The following is a 25,366-nucleotide window of genomic DNA, read 5'->3' on the forward strand; positions in this document are numbered from 1 at the left end:
TGTAATAGTGGCTCTTTGATATTCAGGAGGGATTTGAGATGTGGATATGAAATAATTAAACAATCTAGCAATTATTGGGGCTAAGGAATGCTTAAAGTGCTTAAAATAATCATTAGTAAACCCGTCAGGTCCTGGGGCTTTATTAAGCTTTAGTGTATGGATGAGAGAAGTAATCTCCATGCTATCAACGGGGCTGTTTAAAATTTTGAGGTGGTCCTCCGATAATTGAGGTACAGAAATAGAGTCCAAGAACTGTTGAATTATGTGGTCTGTAGGTTGGGGGGTAGATTTATCTCCTTTTAAATTATATAATAGATTATAGAAGTCTCTAAAAGCATCGGCAATCTCTCTCGGGTTGGTTAATAATTTTCCGGTTTGTGGGTGGGTTAATGAGGTTATTTTTGCTTTTGTCTGATTAGCTTTAACTGCTTTTGCAGTTGTTTTTAAGGTTCTTAACGGCATGGATGTTTTGTGATATGCAGTATCGACAAGAAATCCTCTGGTGAGCAGGGAAGGAAAGGGGGGGGGGGGGGGCGTGTGATCCCCATCTACCCTGGTGATAGCACTTTCATCCCTCACGCAGTGTGTGCGATTGCACAAGGGTGTCACTGATGAGACAATACTCACTATGAGAAGGCCTGGTCTGCTGTGTTTTTATTTTTAGGAATTGCTTGGATCACAAACGGTGATACAGAATATTGGCGCGGCTATAGTGTGATAATTAACATGACTGGGACTTGTCTCTGTGCATAGTCAGCAGCCTATCAAGGAAAGTGAGGACTGAGCGCAACATCACGGTGAAAATTTTCACTGTTCTGATTGGTGGGAAAGGGTAGGTATGGCACAAGCTCTAGAATAATCTGATCCATAGTTAGAGTCCGGAGAAGTCATAGACAGGTTCCAGTGTTTACCTCTGTATTGGTCAAGAGAGTTGTGAAGTATTGTGATATATTATGAATTATTTTATATTCTTATTGTTTATTATGAGTAGTAATTACTTTGTTGCATTATATTCGTTTGGTTTGCTTTGTTTGTTTATTGTTAATACAAGATACCCTTCTATCTGGGATAGGGAGTAAATATCCCCATATTCCCAAAAAAGAGGGCATCCACGTATATCAATCTAATCTAAAAGATATCTTATTGTTGGGGGTTGTATGTATTGTGACCTTCAGTCCTTATGGGACTATATCTTTAATAACATAGTAGCTATTAAATAATAACCGAACTGGAGTAATTTAGCTAAATAAGTAGCTAAATCTGCCAGTCTATAACAATAAAACACACATTAAACAAATAACCATGTACAATGAACAGTAACATTCCCAGGAATCATATGTATGATGTATTGAATTCTCAGATAAGTAAGATAAATATCCACAGGTTATCAGTCATATGTCTCAAGTCATGCATTTCAGTATAATTATAGTATTTATTTATGTTGATATCTCTGTTATATTTGTATTCCTTAGTAAGAGGACTTCGTAGATTCTCCAGAGTATAGAGTATAGATAGGGCATCTTAGAACTCGCTCAGGGTTGTCTCAGGGTATATAATGGACCATAAACCTGCTCTTCCCAAAAACGACTGAACATTGCCATTCCTAATGGCCCATGACTTTTCAGCCAATAGGTTAGCTTCAACAATTTTTAATATTTCGTCAATCTGGGGTACATATGTAGATTTCCAATTACTAGCAATTAAGTGTCTAGTAGTGATAAAAATGTGATTCATTATTAGTCGTTCTTTGGGGGGCAGGTCCATAGTTCCAAGGTGCAAGAGGGACATAGAAGGGGGTATAGTTTCCAATGATACTGGGAGTTTTTTGAGGCAAGATTCTATGTCTTTCCACATCTTTCGAAGTTTGGGGCAGCTCCAGAATATATGTAGGGGAGAACCATTTTCATTACATCCTCTCAAGCAGAGGGGGGAGGCTTTATGATCGAACTTACTGATCTTTTCTGGTGACATATACCATTTCCACACACATTTAAGGAAACTTTCTTGGTGGTTAGTACAGTGTGAGGATTTCCTTAAAGATTTGTAGGATAGTTAGGATAGGATAGGGGGTGTCTGGCTAGGAATCTATGCACTTTAAAATAAATTGGTTCATCGGTTTTGGGAAATACTAAATAGTTCAATCAAGTTTTCAAATGATCTAATTTTAGAATCTACAAGCAGGTCCTTTATGTCCATAATGCCGCAGGAAGTCCAGTTTTCGATTGTTAAGCTTATATCCTTAATAACAGCATTGAGTGTTGTCAGAGGAGTAGGCATCTCAACAGCTAGAGTATCGTTTTTATAGATTTTCAGCAATATTTTCCAGATTCTAAGCATATTGGCTGAAACTGGGTTTTTTATATTTTGTTGGACCTTCCAGACTAATCTAGACAGAAGAAATAGCTTGTAGGATCCAGTAGCTAATTGTTCCTCTTCGATGGTGTACCACTGTTTTGAAGAGTCCCCTGACCAAACTGTTCTAGATTGTTCTATTATGGTCGCTTAAAATATTTTTTAAGGTCTGGGGTACCAAAACCAAGATTGGAGATAGGGAGCGTTAATATCTTGTTTGAAAATCTTGAATGTTTGTTTAACAGGATGAATTTGTTGAGTAATTTTTGTAGGCTAATGAAAAATTGTTGGGGGATTCTAATGGGGAAGTTTCTAAATAAATAAAGGAGTTGTGGGAGTATCATCATCTTAAAGGCGTTTACTCTGCCTATCCAGGAAAATTCTAATTTATTGAGGTCTTCTAGCTGTGATTTTAATTTGGATAACCAAGGTTGGTAGTTTTCTCTAAATAGTTGGGCTACTGTGGGGGTAATCTGGATACCCAGATATTTTACAGATTTGTCTGTCCAGGTGAATTGGCATCACTTCTGTAGTTTGTCTATCGTGGCTTTTGGTACATGACAGGGGAGGATAATTGTTTTCGTATGGTTCAGTTTGTAAAATGAAATCTTTGAGAAGTATTCTAATTCCTTATTTCAATTGGGGAGGGAAGTAAGGGGTTTCTGTAAATAGAGAAGTATATCGTCGGCGTATAGGCCTAGTTTAGTGTTCGATGATTTAGGGGGTACGCCGTGGGTTGAGGGATTGTCTCTTATTTTTGGGCTAAAGGTTCTAATGTTAAGATGAATATCAAGGGTGAAAGGGGACAACCTTGGCGAGTTTCGTTAGTGATATTGAAGGAAGAAGAAGTGGAGCCTGAGGAAGATACTCTTGCAGATGGTTGACCATATAATGCAGATATAGCTTTGTGTAAAAATTCTGACATACCAAATTTTGACAAAACTTTCGGGATGTATACCCAATTGACTCTGTCGAACGCCTTTTCAGCGTCCAAGGAGACGAAGATCGTAGGCGTCCGACAGAGTCTAAGTTCATGCAACAAAGCAAGTACCTTTCTAGTACCATCATTAGTCGATCTCCCCTTAACAAATCCCACTTGATCAGGGTGGATTAACTGTGGAATCGGGGGCAAGCCTATTCGCAATGACTCTAGCATAAATCTTGATGTCGGTGTTGAGGAGCGATATAGGCCTGTAATTTCCAGGATCCGTAGGGTCTTTCCCCGCTTTGGGGATTGTAGTAATTATGGCTGAAAGGTTTTCCTTGGGGAACCAAGGGTTGCTACCTCATTGAACATTTCAGTAAGAGGTTTGACTAAAGTGTCACTAAATTTTTGGTAGTATGCGTTAGTGAAGCCATCAACCCCTGGTGCCTTCTCCTTTTTTAAAGTTTTAATGGCTAGTTGTACTTCCTGCTGGTGGAAAGGCACTCCTGTGTATTTTTTCTCAAATTCAGATAAGGCTGGTAGTTTGACTTTTTCCAAGTATTTATCAATTTCCATTGGGGAGGGGACATGAGTGTTGGGATCTGTTTGAAGATTGTATAAGGTCTCATAGTATGAGGCGAGGGCTTCTACTATATCCTGTGGGTGATATACTAAATTCTTAGTTTGGGGGTGTTTTATTTTTATGATGCGTTGGTATATTCTACGGCCTTTAATCATTCTTGCCATAGCTTTGCCCGCTTTATTCCTTTCATAGTAGGAGGTTTCTTTAAGCATTATTTGCCATTTGTCATAGTATATGTATAAACAGTCTGCCAATTTATGACGAGTTTGTTCTAAGATTGGAATTAGATCTGTTTTCTTTTTTGTAAAAATTTCGGATTCTAAAGATTTGATTTTATTAAGTAGTTTATCTGTTTTTTCCCTGTATTTTTTCTTTTGTATGGCGCTGTGTTTGATAAAAATTCCTCTTATGAAAGCTTTGTGGGCATTCCAAAGAATTGATCTGGATATTTGTTGAGTGTCGTTAAATTTAAAGTATTCTAGGAGTTCTGTTTTGATTTGGGGGAAAGAGTGTTCGGAGTTTAGTGTATAATTATTCATTCTCCAATTCTTGTATGATTGGGTGGTGCTTTGAAGCTGAATTTTCGTAAATAAAGGAGAGTGGTCTGACCAGACTCTAGGGCCAATGTTAACGTTTAAAATTAGGGGTAAAGAGAACCTATCCATCAGACAGTAGTCAATTCTAGAGAAGGTTTTATGTATTGGGGAGTAGAAGGTGTATGTTTTCTCTGTAGGATGATGACATCTCCAAACATCATAAAGTTCAGCCTTGGTCAAAGTGGGTTGGATTGAAGTGGGGGGTCTTTTACGGCTAGATGTGCAGTCTGATTGTATATCTACCACTGCGTTAAGGTCTCCTGATATGAACAGGTGGCCTTTCTTGAGTTGGTTAATTTTTGCCAGTTTTTTGTTCAAGTAATTTACCTGATGTGTATTAGGTGCATATATGTTGGCTATAGTTACATCTTGTGAATTGATTTTGCCGACTATAACTACCATTCTGCCGTCATTTGCGGTGAAAGTGTTTTCGACTTGTAGGCCTACTGAGTCTTTCACCGCGATGAGGACTCCACATTTTTTATTTTTAATAAGATTGGAATGATAAATTTGGGTAAATTGGTGTAATTTCAATTTTTGTGCTCCTTGTTTATTTAGATGGGTTTCTTGTATACATAATATGTCAATATGTTCTTCCTTAATTAGTTTTTGTAGCAGATATTTCAAACACTAACTGAAACACCACAAAGCAGAGTACAAAGGAAATAACTGAACCTATATCCATGTCTATGGATCTATCATATACACAACCACAAAAGAAAAGCGTCCATGACACTATGAATCAATATATGAAACCAACTCCATGGTAATAATAATGTAAGGTAAGTTTATTAAGGATATCATGACAATAAAAAACAAGTAAAAACAGTCAGCACGGGTGAACAACGGGTGGGGTACTCAAACAACGCTCTGAATTACACATAAGTAATATAGGTCTGGTATGACACTGAAGTAAAGAGCATGAATATTGCCCAGGGGCAAGCACACATAGAGAACTGTGAGAGCACAGGACCAAGCATATAACTGACTAAGCCGAATGGCAACCATATAAGGAGTGACCCGTAATGAGTCACACCAGTCCGCATGAACATAAATAATGTTGTGGTCAGACTGTGCACTTACCCGCAGGAAGAGACCCCAACCACCGAAGCCCCACTGCTGCGCGCAATCTCACGCGTTCCGGACCCCTGTCCTTCGTCGGAGATATCAGCGCACTACAGCTGATACCCTTTATACTAAACCCAGGAAGACGCCGAGTACTGGTGGGCGTGGCCACGCCCACCGCCGGACTGCGCGTGTGCGTCAATACGCACGCACCCAGTCAGGCCACCGTAGCAGCCAAGCCTCGTAATCGTGAGTTCCGCTCCCAGGGAAAATGCACAGTCTTAATAAACCAATGGAGTAACACGGCATGAATAACTAACAATATTACAATAATACATACATATATTACAACGGATTGCCCAAGGCAACACTAGCAGAAGATAAAAAATACAAAAATATATAAAAAAATATATATATGCAGTATATATCATGTACATAATTCCATGCTTCTGAATGTGGACAACAAAACCCCCGGTGAAATCTTGTGGAGAAGAATAGAACTGCAGACGCCATACATCAAATGCATAATACAAGAGATACAATATGTCTAATCATTATCTGAACAATCAATTAGAGGACACAAAAATCTAATTTAATTGTATATACAAGAATTTAAATATAGATATAAATAAATGCTATCAAAGTGAAAGATATGCATACCATAAATAACCAATATACTAACAACAATAAATAAATACAATAATTTTATGTGAGAAAGAGAGAGGAGATTTATCTATTATATATATGTATATATATATATACACATGCACAACCAATAAATATCAGTAGACTCGTGCATGTGTATATAACACCAGTAATTATACTAATCATCATGCAAAGTGCTGGAGTGCATATAGGGTGTGTATAAAGTGCATAAATATGTACATATAATTGATTAGTGCAACAAAATGAGCTATCAATCAAAATGGCTCATGTTAGTGTCTAAAGGTCGTGAATCCATGTGTGAGGTCTTGCATCTTCAGCCAAGGTAGATACAAGAATGTGCCCATCCTAAATGTGCTTCCACCTGAAGATAAATAATCAATTAATAATTAATAAATAACTCCATAAAAATATGTGACGAAACCATGGTGTGCCACAAACACCACCACAAACCAAACAATCAATGGTACCTGTATTACTCACTCCTACAGGAACCAAAACCACCGTGTGTGATTACAATTTGAGCATGGCCAACCCATACTACATGATGACTAATTCCTGCCAGACAAGATAAAGCCAAACGTGTGCCAGCCCAATTTATGGGCCCCAAGAAATTGTGCAAAAAATCCTTGTGCAAACAACCCAATCCAGTGATATACTGGGCTTCTGTACATGTTACTCACACCCATGTACAGGGCCAAAATACAAGTGCTCATGATGAAAGCCACCTCTGGTACTTACTTCCAGGAGATGGGTATAATCCAAACTAGTGCAAAACACACAAATACTCATACATGGTATGCATAAAAACGAGAGATTTTACACTCACATCCAAAATGAGGCATTTTGATTCCGATAATGGCTGCCCTCCAGACACAGAGACACACAGAGATAGGAGCCAACAGTTCATAAATCTCCAGGCCACCAGAGATGCATAGGAATATATAACACAGGACACACAAACCTGGCAAGACATAAACAAAAGGTTAGAACCACAGAATCTTAAACCACACATGAACACATGAGTACATGAAAAGATGAGGAGGCAAAGAACCCATCACCATGAAAACCATAGGCACATAGCGTCTATTGGGGAAGAAAGCAGCCAAAGCTGAATTCTTCGTTGAGGCCCATGGGGGCTCTCGTTTGAAGCCTAAAAATCCATTTCAGCTCAGCCCTCAAAAGTTTGTTGCTGATATCTCCACCCCTGACACTAGGCCTGATGACTTCGAGTCCACAAAATAGCCAATCATGCAAGGAGCCCCCATGTCTGTTGAGGGCATGCATTGCTAATACTGATATGGTTTTTCCTTTCTCAAGATCACGTCCAGCCAATCTCACGACTGAACAGTGTTTTTGTAGTCTTAACTTAAGGGCATTTCTCGTCTGGCCAACATACTGCCATCCACACGGGCATTGAATCAAATATACTACAGCACACGTTTTACAATTAATAAAATTATTAATGTATATGTTTTTGCCCGTATGTTTATTGATGACCATCTTTGTTCTCCGCATGTTTGAGCACATACTACAACTCCCACATGGGAAGCTGCCTTTTAAGGATGAACCATGTTTAGACCCTTCATAATGACTCCTGCATAAGATGTTCCTCAGTGTGGGGGCTCTCTTTGGCGTGATACATGGATATTCAGTCAGAAAGGGTCTTAGGTCATTATCGTTTCTCAGTATTCCCCAATGTTTTTCCAACAATAAACGTAATTGATTCCATTGGCTATTGTATGGAGTACAATGTGGGAGTTGTAATATGTGGGAGTTGTAATATGTGCTCAAACATGCGGAGAACAAAGATGGTCATCAATAAACATACGGGCAAAAACATTTACATTAATAATTTTATTAATTGTAAAACGTGTGCTGTAGTATATTTGATTCAATGCCCGTGTGGATGGCAGTATGTTGGCCAGACGAGAAATGCCCTTAAGTTAAGACTACAAAAACACTGTTCAGTCGTGAGATTGGCTGGACGTGATCTTGAGAAAGGAAAAACCATATCAGTATTAGCAATGCATGCCCTCAACAGACATGGGGGCTCCTTGCATGATTGGCTATTTTGTGGACTCGAAGTCATCAGGCCTAGTGTCAGGGGTGGAGATATCAGCAACAAACTTTTGAGGGCTGAGCTGAAATGGATTTTTAGGCTTCAAACGAGAGCCCCCATGGGCCTCAACGAAGAATTCAGCTTTGGCTGCTTTCTTCCCCAATAGACGCTATGTGCCTATGGTTTTCATGGTGATGGGTTCTTTGCCTCCTCATCTTTTCATGTACTCATGTGTTCATGTGTGGTTTAAGATTCTGTGGTTCTAACCTTTTGTTTATGTCTTGCCAGGTTTGTGTGTCCTGTGTTATATATTCCTATGCATCTCTGGTGGCCTGTAGATTTATGAACTGTTAGCTCCTATCTCTGTGTGTCTCTGTGTCTGGAGGGCAGCCATTATCGGAATCAAAATGCCTCATTTTGGATGTGAGTGTAAAATCTCTCGTTTTTATGCATACCATGTATGAGTATTTGTGTGTTTTGCACTAGTTTGGATTATACCCATCTCCTGGAAGTAAGTACCAGGGGTGGCTTTCATCATGAGCACTTGTATTTTGGCCCTGTACATGGGTGTGAGTAACATGTACAGAAGCCCAGTATATCACTGGATTGGGTTGTTTGCACAAGGATTTTTTGCACAATTTCTTGGGGCCCATAAATTGGGCTGGCACACGTTTGGCTTTATCTTGTCTGGCAGGAATTAGTCATCATGTAGTATGGGTTGGTCATGCTCAAATTGTAATCACACACGGTGGTTTTGGTTCCTGTAGGAGTGAGTAATACAGATACCATTGATTGTTTGGTTTGTGGTGGTGTTTGTGGCACACCATGGTTTCGTCACATATTTTTATGGAGTTATTTATTAATTATTAATTGATTATTTATCTTCAGGTGGAAGCACATTTAGGATGGGCACATTCTTGTATCTACCTTGGCTGAAGATGCAAGACCTCACACATGGATTCACGACCTTTAGACACTAACATGAGCCATTTTGATTGATAGCTCATTTTGTTGCACTAATCAATTATATGTACATATTTATGCACTTTATACACACCCTATATGCACTCCAGCACTTTGCATGATGATTAGTATAATTACTGGTGTTATATACACATGCACGAGTCTACTGATATTTATTGGTTGTGCATGTGTATATATATATATACATATATATAATAGATAAATCTCCTCTCTCTTTCTCACATAAAATTATTGTATTTATTTATTGTTGTTAGTATATTGGTTATTTATGGTATGCATATCTTTCACTTTGATAGCATTTATTTATATCTATATTTAAATTCTTGTATATACAATTAAATTAGATTTTTGTGTCCTCTAATTGATTGTTCAAATAATGATTAGACATATTGTATCTCTTGTATTATGCATTTGATGTATGGCGTCTGCAGTTCTATTCTTCTCCACAAGATGTCACCGGGGGTTTTGTTGTCCCCATTCAGAAGCATGGAATTATGTACATGATATATACTGCATATATATATTTTTTTATATATTTTTGTATTTTTTATCTTCTGCTAGTGTTGCCTTGGGCAATCCGTTGTAATATATGTATGTATTATTGTAATATTGTTAGTTATTCATGCCGTGTTACTGCATTGGTTTATTAAGACTGTGCATTTTCCCTGGGAGCGGAACTCACGATTACGAGGCTTGGCTGCTACGGTGGCCTGACTGGGTGCGTGCGTATTGACGCACAAGCACAGTCCGGCGGTGGGCGTGGCCACGCCCACCAGTACTCGGCGTCTTCCTGGGTTTAGTATAAAGGGTATCAGCTGTAGTGCGCTGATATCTCCGACGAAGGACAGGGGTCCGGAACGCGTGAGATTGCGCGCAGCAGTGGGGCTTCGGTGGTTGGGGTCTCTTCCTGCGGGTAAGTGCACAGTCTGACCACAACATTATTTATGTTCATGCGGACTGGTGTGACTCATTACGGGTCACTCCTTATATGGTTGCCATTCGGCTTAGTCAGTTATATGCTTGGTCCTGTGCTCTCACAGTTCTCTATGTGTGCTTGCCCCTGGGCAATATTCATGCTCTTTACTTCAGTGTCATACCAGACCTATATTACCTATGTGTAATTCAGAGCGTTGTTTGAGTACCCCACCCGTTGTTCACCCGTGCTGACTGTTTTTACTTGTTTTTTATTGTCATGATATCCTTAATAAACTTACCTTACATTATTATTACCATGGAGTTGGTTTCATATATTGATTCATAGTGTCATGGACGCTTTTCTTTTGTGGTTTTGTAGCAGATATCTCTTTCTGTGGGAATTTAGGCCTCTTACGTTCAGGGAGAGTAGATTGAGATCATGTGACATGAGTAAATAATTTTAGCTTTATAAAAGACATGATAAACCTGTGGGAAACATAATCACTTACTATTCCAGAAGTTGTGTGTAGATATTTCCTTTTTACAAAGTTTCCTGGGAAGGAAAAGAAATTCCAGACAGACATCTCAAAGTCATCTGACAGAAAACTAAAGTCCATACTTAGACCTGTGAATATAAAGAGTGAAGTCAACAGAAAAAGAAAAGTAACAATAACAGTAACACTAGTGACAGCAAAGTCATTCATAATGACTCTGTCACACAACGAAAGTTCAGAATTGGATCAAAGAATGTTAGTAGACAATGACCACAATGTGGCCTTGATCCAAAAACCGTATACCTTAGGGAAAGGTACAACGTTCCCTAGGGAAAGGGTTTCTTGTGGGGAAAAGTTTTGTGGCTGAATACGCATTCTTCTAAGAAACTGAGGTAGCCTCAGCAGAGTTGTCTTCTTCTCTTGGGTTTGATGGTGGCTGAGTAGTATCCATATCTTGTTGCGGCTCAATCCTGTTGTTTTGGAGAGACTAATTGCTTGGATAAGGTAACCTGATAGATTGGTTTATCCCTCCTGGGATCTCTTGGTACGAAGATAGGAATGTTCCATTTTTCCAAAAGGCAGTAAGCTTCCTTTGGGCTTTTAGCAGCGTACGTCACACCGTTGTCTGAGATCAAAAGCTTCGGTGGGAATCCCCAGGAATAGTCTATCTTTCTGTGTCGTAGAGTAGTGGTAATCTCTGCGAATTGTCTTCTCGCATGGAGGGTTGCCTGGGAAAGGTCCTGGTAGAGAGCCAGGTCTTGGTATGGTCGGGGAAGTTTCTTTCCTCCTCTAGTCGCAGAGAGTAACATTTCTTTGGCAGGGAAAAAATGGATGTGTGTGATAACATCACAGGGTAGATGTTTGGGGAGATGAGAAGGTTTGGGAAGGCGGTGGGCTCTGTCTATTGTGAGTTCGCTTTCAGTTAAAGCTGGAAAGGTTGTTTTAAGAATGTCTTTCACAAAGTCTTTGAGATCATTAGTGCCCACAGATTCTGGAACTCCTCTTATCTTTATGTTGTTCCTCCTATTTCTATCCTCGTTATCTGATATTTTTTCCTTCATCCATTTGTTTTGTGTTATGAGATTCCTTTGTGAGTCAACTAACTCGTTATGAGCTATAGTCATTTCCTCTATGCGTTGTTCTAACTTGGAGATTCTGTTGTCAGTTACCTCTTCCAGCTGGGTGACATGATTAAAAAGTGCCTGCATGTCTCTTTTTGCATCTGCTCTGAAGGAGAGTAAGATGTCCTTCAGAAATTGCTGGGAGATGGGCTGGTCAGTAATTGGGAATGATTCAAGAGGATCTAATGTGTCAGTAACAGGAGCTGGGTAAAAGGAGGGTCTGGGTAGGAGTTGACTGTTTCTCCCTGCTTGATTGTACGCTTGGGCATCTGTATGCGGATTTCCGTACGCCTGGGGATGCTTTGGAGCATGCGGATTTCCGTACGCCTGGGAGCCGGGATGCGGATTTGTGTACGCATGGGTTCCCATAGGGATTGCATTGGGATGCGGATTTTCGTACGCATGCGTTCCCGTTAGTAGCTTACCGGCTTCCTGGTTCTCTGACTCGGCCAGCTGCGCTACTGTGGGTCCCGGCTTCAGTGGGCTCCGCTCGCGGCTCTTCTTGGACGGCTGTTGCCGCTGATGTTCCTCCTCATCGCTGTCCTCTTCATATATCGCCTGATGGCCCCTGGGGTATGGTGTAGATAGAGAGGCAAAGCGATTCCTTTGCTGTAGAGGGGATGGAGTGTGCAGGGGAGAAGGAGTCCTGGCCTGCTGGGGATAGCGGTGGCCATCTTGCTTTTCTGCAGGGTAGTAATCTGTCAGTCTTCTCAGAGCTGGAGAGCTGTTTTTCCTCCCAGATTTCGCCTTCCTCCACTGGTATTCCTCCTCAGTGAGTTCAGCCATCATTCTGTGATAAAATAGAGGCTTCTCAGACTGCTTTTAGCCGCTTACCAGGGTATTCTAGCAGAGAGCTCTGGTCTCAGGCAGCCATTCAGCTCTGCAGCTAGCCACGCCCCCCAGTCTATTACTTTCCATTGCCGCTGTGTTTGTACTGATTGTATGCAATGTTATACATAATTGTTTCCCCTTTATTATAAAAATTTTCAATAAAAATATTTGAAAAGAATCCTAAAACAAGCAATCACAGTCCAGAGGTCCTCTCCATGTTAAGGTGTGTACACACCTTTGACGGATGTCGCCTGTCGGGGATCAGCAACTGATGCCCTTGGGCATGTCATTCGGCCGGGCTGCACACACTACACAGTTAGCTGGCGACGCGCTGGGTTGTTATGCAGGGGTGGGAGCACAACGGAGGGGCAATGAACGGTGTGGCGCGAACAATGGGATTGGTGATGGATTAGTGTCGCTGGGAGTGAGTAGAACCACCTGGCATATTGCTTGCGGGTTGGAGGTCGCCGTCAGCCGTACACATGACTGATTATTGGCTAAGGCGGTAATCAACCATATCTTCTTCTTTTGTGTATTAGTCTTAAAAGGTTAGGAAGTCACTTACCTAAATGTCAACTTTTCTGCATTTTATCAAATGCAGGAGAAGAAATTCTGTCCATAGTTTCATAGGCCTGGTGCACACCGAGCGGTATTTGAAGCGTTTCGCAAACCGCTTCCGCCTGTGAAAACGCTTGGCTAATGTATCTCAATGGGATGGTACACACCAGCAGTTTGAGGTTTTTAGCAAACCACAAATGTGGGTCCTGCAGCACTTTTGCGGTTTGCAGAAGCGTTTCTGCCTCAATGTAAAATATAGGAAAAGCGCAAACCGCTCGGAAAAACGCTAGATCAGAGTGGTTTTCCAGACCTTTTTGTTACAGCAGCTGTTCAGTAACAGCTTTACTGTAACAATATATGACATCTGCTGCACAAAAATGCTCCAGAAAAAGCTAGGCATGTTTAGAAAACCTCTCTAAACATGCCTAGAATCGCTCTGAAATCTGCTCCAAAAACCTCTAGAGTTTTGCGGATCTGCTAGTGGTTTTGGTGTGCACTGGGCCTTAGTAACTAGGGATGAATTGTCTCCACCTGCTAATTACAGGACTGATAAGCTGTTTGTTATTATGGTAAACCAATTACAATTCTTGTATGTTGTCTCTTTAACCTATTTTGGTTCCTGGACGTAGAAACTACGTCCAGGTACCATGCGCTCTACCGCGCGCTCCCGGCCCGCGGTTCGTTAGCCAGGCAATCAGTGAATCGGGCTATGGTGCCCGATCACTGATTCCTCTCCCCCGCTGAAAAAGCGACAGCTTCTCTCGGAAGCTGCGCCTTTTCTGGCTGTTACCTCCCCCATGCGTCGCTCTAAGCGTGTGTTACGCTTAGAGTGACATCATGTAAACAAACTCATGGCCGCCATCTTGTGGCCAAAAAGTAATACTACAACTAAAAGTAAAAAAAAATGAAAAACAACACAGATTCACATTATAACACTACTGTTTATCTGCCACCCTCCCAAAACTACCCAAATAAAATGTTTAATATTAAAAAAAAAAAAAACATTACAATAAAAAAAAAAAAACATGTAAATATTTAGTAAATTTTAAATAAACCAGGGCGCTCTACAATAAAATAGCCAAAGGTAGGTCCCTCATGACCTTTGCAGTTCACTGAATAAAAAGTCCCAAAATAAAGTTCATATGCAGCTATCTCCAGACTCTCATAGGATGCAGAAAACAATCTTCCTGTGACACAGTGACCAATAAACGCTCACCAGATTCTAAGCTGCCTTTTCAGGAACAGCTCATAGTGCTCCTGGCCCAGCCAGTGGTTCAGCGAGTGTCCCAGATGTATCCTAGATCTTCCTGTGTCCTCAAATCATGGGGGCATAAAACAGAGAAAATCGCAATAGTGTAATACTGTTGGTAAGTGATATGGCTAAAGTAAGCACCAGTGCTCCCCGAGATTACGAGTCACCACGTGCCCCTCCACCAAACACTCAATGAAGCCTCTCACCAGACTTCATGGCTGACCCAGCACAGACCAGCAGTAGCGCTTCATAGATACTCTCAATACTCCTCCTTCAGCAGCAATTTCCCTGAAACTCAGACAGGGACCGGCATAGTGTAAAACCGTTTTTTATTAAAAGGTATTAAAAAGAAGTGCACTCACAAATTTCCAGCAACAATGCGCATATAAAATCCTTGAGCTCGTTCAGCGTCCCTCGCTCCTTAGGCTCCGCCCAACTAGTTTCGTCTCATGACTCATCAGGGGCTTAAGCCAATCAGAGCGAGAGGACGCTTTATACTCTGCCCACACCGTCACATGCCCTCAGGTGTCAGCATAATCTATTAACCTCCCTGGCGGTAAGCCCTTGCTGAGCACGGGCTATGCCGCCGGGAGGCACCGCTCAGGCCCCGCTGGGCCGATTTGAATAATTTTTTTTTTGCTGCACGCAGCTAGCACTTTGCTAGCTGCGTGCAGTGTCCGATCGCCGCCGCTACCCGCCGATCCGCCGCTATACGCGTCGCCGCAGCTGCCCCCCCTCCCAGACCCCGTGCGCTGCCTGGCCAATCAGTGCCAGGCAGCGCCGTGGGGTGGATCGGAGTCCCCTTTGACGTCACGACGTCGATGACGTCATCCCGCCCCGTCGCCATGGCGACGGGGGAAGCCCTCCAAGAGATCCCGTTCTTTGAACGGGATCTCTTGATCTCCGATCGCCGGCGGCGATCGGAGGGGCTGGGGGGATGCCGCCGAGCAGCGGCTATCATGTAGCGAGACCTCGTCTCGCTACATGAAAAAAAAAATTTTTTTTTAAAAAAACGTATTTGCTGCCCCCTGGCGGATTGTTACAAACCGCCAGGAGGGTTAATCACTCATTGGTTAAATCCTCATCCTACTCCGCAATTGGTCTATAGGTGCCTACATTACCCACCAGCCTCTAGTGGTCTCAGAATTTGAGCTCTGCAATTGGCTCAGTTACATGTCACTCATCACTCTCCTGTTTGAGCAGCCTTCTCCGGCATACTAAATTCATTTCGCGCCTACATTACCCATAATTCCCTGGGGATACCAGAAACGCTCCGCTATTGGTTAAAGTTTCTGCTCCCACTCATCTCCCCGCCCAAGGGCAACCGACTGTCTGACAGCCCAATAACCTCCCATAAAACGCGTTTCAACCGCGTAACTTCACATATGAGATATATCTTTTCCCCTAAGAACTACACTCCCCTTGAGGAGCGTGACCGCTAAGGTGGTGGTGCCACTACACCATCCGTTAGCGGTCTAATGCCTGCATAATAAAGCGATTCACTGTTATTGTTCTATCTCTATTCTATCTTTTTACATCTTTTAAACCTCTTAAAGGGGCAACAGTTAATTTAAAATATGCAGCATAAACCTTCCCACCCATTACCTAAATGCTGTTAAAGCAGCATCATTATTCTTGTTATATCTCTATTCTATCTTTTTAATCTCTACCGGGACAGGGGTTAATTTATAAGGGGGTCTCCAGCATAGAACTTTCCGGTTCCTCTATTAATGCAATTCATAGATTATGCATCGCCTTCTAGTTCTCACACATTTTTAATTACAGCATAATCCATCCTTCATCTTTCAAACATTTTAACCTTTCTGGCATTCCTCATCTTATACTCCCAAAAGGCTGACACGGTGAGAGCCATCATCAAAAGGTCTAACACAATTACTGACCCCCTCCTTCATATCCATCGATCCACAGAAAAGGGGAATTACCTCATAGTGCACATTAGGTACCCACCCGACTGTGCCCTGTTTTACCATCCCAACATACATTGCAGATAGCTTTTAGGTACACTTGTCACATGTTTACCCATATTCGTGCTTCCTATCAATCGTCAGCTATAAAACAGTTAATGTCCAGCTCGACATTCAACCCACCAGGCGACAATGTTTGCAAATCAAATATCCATCTAGTCTCAGCGGTTAGTGATTATATCTTGCAAGCAGAAATGTTAATAGAAAGATTTGTGGAGAAAGGATATAATCGGAAATACTTGGAAAAAATATCGGAGGATATGATGTACAAGGAGAGGGATGAATTATTACAGACATCAAGGAGGTGTAATTAATAGAGACAATAGGGAAAGTGGCTCTAATGCTTTTCAATATGCGGTTATGTTGCAATTTAATTCCCAATATAAACAGGTTGATCGGCGATCCCCGGCCAATCAGCGGCCGGGGATCGCCGCCATGTGACAGGGGACAGCCTGTCACTGGCTGCACAGGACGGATAGCGTCCTGTGCAGCCCGGATCACCAGGGGGGCCAGGTAGGAGAGGGAGGGGGGGGGGGGATTTCGCCGCGGAGGGGGGCTTTGAGGTGCCCCCCCCCCCCCGCAGCACCCGGCAGGCAGGAGCGATCAGACCCCCCCAGCACATCATCCTCCTAGTGGGGAAAAAAGGGGGGCGATCTGGTCGCTCAGCCTGCACCCTGATTTGTGCTGGGGGCTGCAGAGCCCACCCAGCACAGATCAGCTAAAACAACGCTGGTCCTTAAGGGGGGGTAAAGGGTGGGTCCTCAAGTGGTTAAACTTGTAAATAGTGATGGATGCAAAACGGAAAAAATGCACCTTTATTTCCAAATAAAATATTGTTGCCATACATTGTGATAGGGACATAATTTTAACGGTGTAATAACCGGGACATATGGGCAAATACAATACGTGAGTTTTAATTATGGAGGCATGTATTATTTTAAAACTATAATGGCTGAAAACTGAGAAATAATCAATTTTTTCCGTTTTTTTCTTATTCTTCCTGTTAAAATGCATTTACAGTAAAGTGGCTCTTAGCAAAATGTACCCCCAAAGAAAGCCTAATTGGTGGTGGAAAAAACAAGATATAGATCAGTTCATTGTGATAAGCAGTGATAAAGTTATAGGCTAATGAATGGGAGGTGAACATTTCTCAAGTGAAAACGACGGAACGCGAATGGGTTAAATAACAATTTACAATAAAATGTGATTGTTTAAGGAAAAAATAAGTTCAGCTCTGCACAATAAAACAGACCAAAAATGGATATGCTCTTCCTCTGACATCGGATATGTGGTAAGTGCAGGGTCATGCAGAACATGAACAATATAATTGTGTGAGGTTCCAGCCAGAATAATTTAGACCTTTCAAAAAAATGGCCTCTGAGAAACCTTAATGTGCTCTTATTCAACATGGCTCACGCTGAGTATCCTCAGAAAGAATGTGATTACTTCTAATTTTTCTTCAAATTCCAGAAGGAGACCAGAAAGTGAACAATGTATGTTCTGTTTCCCAGATGGTATTAAAATATTTCATAGGATTTACTTTTCAAAAGCCCAACTTCACCACCAGCTAAAAATCTCCTTTCCTCCTTTAATGCAACAAGGCTATTCGAATAAATAGTTCAACAGCAAGGGTTTAATTAATGGGGATTACAGTGCAAACCTCTCATCTCTAAGGACGGAAATAAAGGCGGGGGACTGTGTCCATACCGGAGAGGTCTCTCTTTACTCTTGTCCTAGGGACCTCCATGGATATTCATAGCTGTAATAAGATCCCTGGGGTTTATGGAGACAGAAAACGGTGCAAGCTGTAATATATAAAAGTCTTCTCTGTATAAATAGAGTTGTATTTATTTTTGTCTCAGTCAGTACAGAACTCGCCTCAAACTGTCACCCAAGGGATTATGGATTGTTTGCAGCAATAAAGATTATTAGAATGCATGGAGTGCCAATCTATTCCTACTTTGTTTGCCTTGGCTTTTAACCAGTGACCATGACTTGAGCACCCATATTGACCTAGAGACACAGGATAGGGTGCACACTCTACCTACCACTCCTATGCCCAAGGGATGGAGTCCTGATTGCCGCGGGCAACAGTACTCAGGCATGTGTTCACACCATTACTTATTCACACAAAGGGCTCAAAACATACACACACACACACACACACAGAGGCGGGACAAGGTCCTCCAGCACTCAAGGCTGAGACACCAAAGTGCGCCCCTCCATCCCTCCCACCCAAGCCATCACACACTGATTGCTACTAGACTATAAAGCACCACAGGGCCCACAACCTCCCCAAAACCTTAATATCTAGTTATCTGGCTTGCAGTCACTGCTATGTATCCCCTTTTCTTATTTCTTTCTGCTTCAAACACAATTAGGAATGACAGCTGAATGAATTGTGCTCCCCCTCCTACACTGCGCCCTGAGGCTGGAGCCTCTCCAGCCTATGCCTCGGCCCGGCCCTGCACACACACACACACACACACACACACACACACACACACACACACACACACACACACACACACACACACACCAAGTTTTGACCAAGGAGTTGTTCTCTTCTCCTGACTTTTTTCTTACTCAAAGTTGAATGTGTATCACTGACCACAGCCAGAGCTGGCTTAAGAGAGCCATTTGGGCCCTGGGGGGGGGGGGGGGGGCCTACCCCCCAATTGGTCTTCCCTAACTGCTCCACAAGGGCCCTGCACAATTTGTGGCTTCATTGTAATAATTCAGTTGGGTCCATCGATCGCCCCGAAATCAACCGCCATTACTCCAAAACCACCCATCCCATCTGGCCGCTCTCTTTCCAGTGCAGTTTTTCTGTCCGGAGCTATTAAGAGTTTCATTAGACTTCAGTTGGAAATCAATTGAAATTTCGATCGAGTGCCTACATTGTAGCACTGATGCCTGGCAGATCAGATCATGCTTAATGAATCTGCCTGGGATATTCAGCAAGTGTATGGGAACCTTAACAGATGAAATGAACCTAAGTGACGAAAAAAAATACTTTGTACAGCACTGCGGAAGACGTCGGTGCTATATAAATACTAAATAATAATAACCTCTGGCCTTTGCCGTGTTTTAGAAAAAAATCCAGTCAGAGTTTGTTGAATAACTTCTGTTTCCAGAGGTCCTTCAGTCTTAGTAAACCAGCCCTTCTGAATAGAAGATTTTGAAGTCTTCCATGCCCTGAGCCAATAATAACCTAATGCACGTCTCTGTTGTATCTGTTCTCCACTGCAGAAACAAACTGTTATTCAATCTCCATGTGATTCACGGCAGTGAAGTCACTAAAAGTCTCTCTGGCTGAACCCTCTCACATATGTGCTCAGTATGTGTAGAGTCCCATTGTGAAGATTACCACGCAATTGTTACGCTGGCGTTAAAGTGCTAGCAGACCTTCGCTAAGCAGACAGTGAGACGTCTGATAAATCCCTGGCTAGGTGTAATGATGTCTGATTTATGTCTGATGGACAGCAGGGATCTGGCTTCCTTCATTGCTCACTTATTGTTTTCTGCAGCTGTTTATTTATATCAAATTGAAGTAACAGAAAATTGATGTGTGCTGTCCATTTTCTGCTATTTTGCAATTTCACTAAGTGAATCATCCTAGTTGCTGGTAAGATTTTTAGCTGGTCATTTTTCATAGGGGTATGCCATATTGTTTATTAAAGGCTCATTTTGCACAAAAATACGATACATAAAGGGAAACTGAAGTGAAAGGGGAATAGAGGCTGCCATTTGTATTTAATGTTATACCAGTTGCCTGGCATCCTTCTGATCCTCTGCCTCTAATACGTTTAGCGATAGACCCTAAACAAGCATGCAGATCAGATGTTTGACAAAAATCTGAGACGATTAGCTACATACTTGTTTCGGGTGTGTGATTCAGATACTACAGATGCCAGAATGATCAGCAGGACTGCCAGGCAACTGGTATTGTTTAAAAGTAATTAAATATGGAAGCATCCATATCCCTCTCACCTCAAGTTCCCTTTAAGTTATAGATGGAGGCTAGCCACCAGCTAAATATTTGAGTACTCAAAGTCTTATAATTTCTTTTGTTGAGCACAATCCAGCCATCTTTTCTTTCCCCTTAAATTTCCAAATGTTCCTATGTACTTTGTGTTCAGCTTATACTTCCTGTTCTATTTTTAAAGTAAAAGCTCCCTTCTAACATTGCATATCTAACATTGCAGATAAAACTGAAGTCTTTCTGATCAGAAAGCAGCGTATGACAACAAAACAACTTCACTTGCAGTCTTCACCACTGGGAATAGGAGGCACATATCTACACAGCTCTGAGCAGGTGCATAGCCTGGGAGTTTTAATTGATGGGGATTTAAACTTCAGAACTCACATCTCTGCTGTGGCAAAATCATCATATTTTCACCTGAAGAACATTGCAAAAATCAAGCACTCCCCCCCAGAAGATCTGCCAACCTTAGTTCATGCCTTCATTACATCCCGACTGGACTATTGCAATGCTCTCTACACTGGCCTCCCAAAAAAGGACTTGTACTGCCTACAGCTGATAGAATACTGTTGCCAGACTGTTAACCAACCAAACCCGTCTTTGCCACATAACACTGGTCCTGCGCTCACTTCACTAACTACCTATAACATGGAGGATCCTATTCAAGATCGGCCTAAGTAAAATGTGTGATGTTCTGCTCAAAACCTCAAGATCAGCCTAAAGTCACTACATAATCTGGGCCCTGGATACATGAAAGAAATAATGTAGCTGCGTAGCAATCCCTGCAATCTCAGATCCACAGGTTCTAATAATCTAGTCATACCCAGAGTCCATCTGAAAACTTTTGGTCCCAAAGCATTCTGTCATGCCTCTCCTACATTATGGAACTCCTTACCTCAGCAGATCAGGACAGCTCCATCTCTGGACATGTTTAAATCCAGACTGAAAACCCACCTGTTCAGTTTGGCATTTGCAGAATTATAATGTTGTGTTAATACTTCATCCTACTACCAATTACTGAATCTGAGAGAGCCTAAGCGCTTTGAGTCCTATAGGAGAAAAGCGCTATAGAAATGTTATTGTTATTGTTGTTAATATAAAAACTGGTGATACAGCATACTCCACAGACCGCAGAGGGTGCCATGCTGTGTTGAACAGAGAGATTGACCATTCATGCTTACAGTGCACTATGGATCTTTTTAATGAGTCCATGTATTCAGCTGTAAGGAGGGTCCCTCAAGTCTCGCTTTCTAATGAACAAAACAGTATAAAAGTGGTGCAGGAGCCCTTATGGAAGGCACACATTATAATAAAAACGCAATTTGCAGCAATGTAGGGAAAATTGGGCACACGGAGGCACCCGAAAAAAATTGCCGGCACGCGAGCCATGGCGATTTGCATATTGCGGCATTACATAACGGGCACAGGTGCCCTGGGAGGTCTTATTGTTCACATTGGAAGAGGGAGGTCTTAGGCTTCTGTGTGAGAGTAGGTTTAGGTTAAGACATAGTAAAACATTGCTAAAGATTACTGCTTACCAATATCTTACTATTGGAATTAAGTAGTAGGATATCGGTAGTGTTACCGATATTCTAGATATTCTACTAGCGGCAATTGTATGCCTAATACAAGCTTTTGCTTCAGAGAAGACAATATACTGACAAGTGTCCTTTCCAGGGCTGGATTTACCATAAGGTACTGTAGGCACGTGTCTACAGGCGCCTGATGATGGAAAGGCGGCTCACTCCCATCCCCTAGTGTCTCCCTCTCTCCTTCCCTATGCAGAGTCCTGAGTGGAGTGTAAATGAGTGGTTACTAGCCCAGCTCTCGACATACCACTGACGAGATCTCCCTTCAGTCGGGGCACCACTAGCTACTTAATACTGAGGGTATCTCTGGCTACCTAATGCTAAGGGGCACCTGTAGCTACCTACGATGGGCGAGGGAAGTAAGGGAGAAGTGACAGCTGGGCCAGCCAGCACACTTGTGGTGTGGTTTAGTGGGGGTTTGTAGGTTCATGGAGGGCCTATATGTGCCTATGTGCCGCCCCCCCTGCATGCCGCTCGAATGCCCCTCGCATACCCCCGCAAGCCCTTCCCCACCCCTCCCCTAGTGGCCAGGAAGTATGTCACTGAGATTACCGGTTTCCCTATTGTATTTGCATTGTTCCGCACATGCGCACTGCACAGCCAACAAATCAAACATTTTTGCATTGTGCACTGACTTCATTTCTGTGTTGCACAATGAATTCTGCTGCTGTGTCAACGCAGAAGTTGCACGGAGCTGTTGACTTTGTGGAAATTCGGCAGCAAATTGGAAGCTTCTGGCGCAACGCGGCGTGTTTAGTATACTGGGCCCCATACACTTTATTTGCTGTTGTGTTACCCTGCATGCAGAAGGGGTAAGACAAACCAAAAAAAGTGTATAAGTGCAAAAGGGGCCTCATGTATACTCTATGCGAGGCAGGGGAAGGGGCTTTGCATTACACAACTGGCAATGGAACAAAGCGATGAGCATGTGTCCATAATACAAGTAAAAGATTCCTTATTTCAACAAGTTAAATACAATTCCTTTAGAGGTAGGGAGGGTGCTTCCATAGGGGTAAAGTAAACAATTGCCCAGTGCCCCAAGCTCCATAGAGGCCTCCAAGTCAGGGGTTGTGGAGATCAGAACTTTACTGCATTTTTTGATTACGATATAAGTGGATTCACATTCCTTTTTGCCCAGGACATAATTTTACCCATGTCCAGATATCAGCGGGGATGGGGGGGGGGGGGGGGGTTAGGGGGGGTTGATTAGTATTAGGAGTAGGAAGAGGGTAGGAAAATAATTGTTCACTTCACTGTTTAAGACACTGACGTGTTGGATGGCGTTGCACCAGCAGTAAACGCTTAAATGGGATACTAGTGTTGTGAGGAGCCCTGGGTTCGAATCTTGGCTTTTCCTGTTCAGTAAGTCAGCACATATTCAGTAGGAGACCTAGGGCAAGACTCCCTAACACTGCTACTGCCTATAGCGCGCGTCCTAGTGGCTGCAGCTCTGGCACATTTTGTCCACCATGAGAAAAGTGTGATTTGAATTGTTGTCTTGACTTGTCTGCATTGATAAAATTATACAAATAATTTAATATGTTTGATAGAACAGAAAAAATAATGACTATTAAGCATTAAGGGATGTAACTAGGCCAAGAGTTCAGCTTTAAAAATAGTAAGTACCAGAACACCTTTAATAATAGTAAGTATCTGCAAACTGCTGACATTTCTCAGCCAAAACACGGTGTATATTATATACAGCATATGCATGTGCATAGCAGTCTGTCTCCCCACAACTCTGCAGTATGAAGATATATTGTAACAAGAAGGTGGCAACAGTTGGATCAGCTGGGCGCCCCATAACAGAAATGCTATGCTGCGCGGGGCTCGTAGCGGTAATTCGGGGCTCTAGCGGCTGCCAGACCCCGAATGACTTCTCCCTCCGAGTTGTGACAACTCGGAGGGGGAATAGTATTTAACGCCGCCTCGGAGTTTAGCGACAGCGGTGAGAGCCGTCATTCGGCTCTCACCGCGCCAAGCTGAGCGGCGCCAAATTAATAAGCACCCAGCAACAGTCTCTGTGTCTCAGTGAGAACAAAATTTAAAAAAATCCACAAACTAGTAAAATACTTAGAAAATACTAATTGAGTAATAAATTATGATGATAATAATAGTGATTATTGTTTATACATGTTAAGGCTTCTTTTACGCATTCATGCAGAAATGGTGCCAAGAAATGTGGGTGCAGAGTGAAGCCGAAAACGTCTCACTCTGCTCCTGCAAAAAAGTCCCAGCAGCATCAATTACTATTCCCCCTCCAGGCCGACTTTGGAAAAAAAGTAATTGGCTACCAAATGACACTGTTTCAAGTAATTTGATTACTGTCTACGCGCTGCTATAGCCGTAATGCATATTATGGCCTATGGCAGCGCATGGTGCGCCCACATTTCCAGGGCCAATATATGTTTGTTATGTAAAAAGGAATAAAACTGCACCCTAAATTACCAGAAGTAAAGTGCAGCTGTTTAGAGCAGTGCAGGAGGATCATATTGCTCTGCAATCACAGTGCCTGCAAAGTTACTGAGCTGTGCTGAGCTGAGCCAAAAGCTTCCAATGTGTTCACTGCACAACTACGGAACAGACAGCCAGGGCCGGCCCTAGACTTTTTGCCGCCTGAGGCAAGTTTTGAAAAAATTGCCGCCGGCCGCCACCCCCCCACCCCCCGTGGGGGGCCGCCTAGCTGGAGGGGTAGCTGCCAGGACGGGGGTATTGGGCCTAGCGGTGGGGAGGGGGTACAATACAGTGGGCGGCGTTGCAGGAAGTGATGTCAGTGGAGCGCACGTTGGAACGAGGAAGGTGAGTGATCCCCCGCCCGTGCCTCTTACTGTCTGTCGGCTGCTTACGCTACATTTAAAGCTGGAGGGGAGCGCAGATCGGGGGACCCAGGCGAGGGAGGGGGGGGTCCGACCCCCCTCCCCACCGCTAGACCCAATACCCCCGTCCTGCCAGCTACCCCTCCAGCTCGGCGGCCGGCACCCCCGCACCCACGGACGGGCGGATGCCGCCCCTAGAACTTTGCCGCCTGAGGCAAAAGTTTCACCCCGCCTCATGAGCGGGCCGGCCCTGCAGACAGCCTATAATGAGCAGCACATTATAGCCAGTATGTGTGCTCTACACATATCTGGCAGTGGCACCCATGTCCCCTCTCTCTCATCTACCTGTCTCCCTGCAAGGCTGGCTCCCATCCAACAGAGTGATCCATCTCATCTCTGCTTCCAGGACCCCGCTGCCGCTGAGAGGGGGCCTGTCGCTCCTGGCCCCGCCCCTTTTGCGATCCGAATCACTCATTTTGATGATTCGGATGATTCGACTCACAAAATAGATTCGGATCAAAGATCCGAATCGTTCATGATCCGGACAACACTAAATAGCAGCGCTCTGTCCATGTCTGTAGCTGCCCCTG

At 42.9% G+C, this 25,366-nt stretch overlaps 1 protein-coding gene across 3 annotated transcripts in view; it reads right to left on the reverse strand.

Annotated features, from left to right (window-relative positions):
* Positions 1–25,366, reverse strand: part of LOC137522659 (arylacetamide deacetylase-like 4) — a 70,604-nt gene that overhangs the window by 35,758 nt on the left and 9,480 nt on the right. The window contains exon 1 of one of the 3 annotated variants that reach the window (XM_068242730.1): positions 10,655–10,677. The exons of the other annotated variants lie outside the window; for them this stretch is intronic. The gene's annotated coding sequence lies outside the window, so the exon portion shown is untranslated. Of the gene's footprint in view, positions 1–10,654; positions 10,678–25,366 lie in introns of those variants that run through there. 3 annotated transcript variants of the gene reach the window in all.

This window comes from Hyperolius riggenbachi, chromosome 6 (assembly GCF_040937935.1).
Source record: "Hyperolius riggenbachi isolate aHypRig1 chromosome 6, aHypRig1.pri, whole genome shotgun sequence".
Classification (NCBI taxonomy): Eukaryota; Metazoa; Chordata; class Amphibia; order Anura; family Hyperoliidae; genus Hyperolius; species Hyperolius riggenbachi.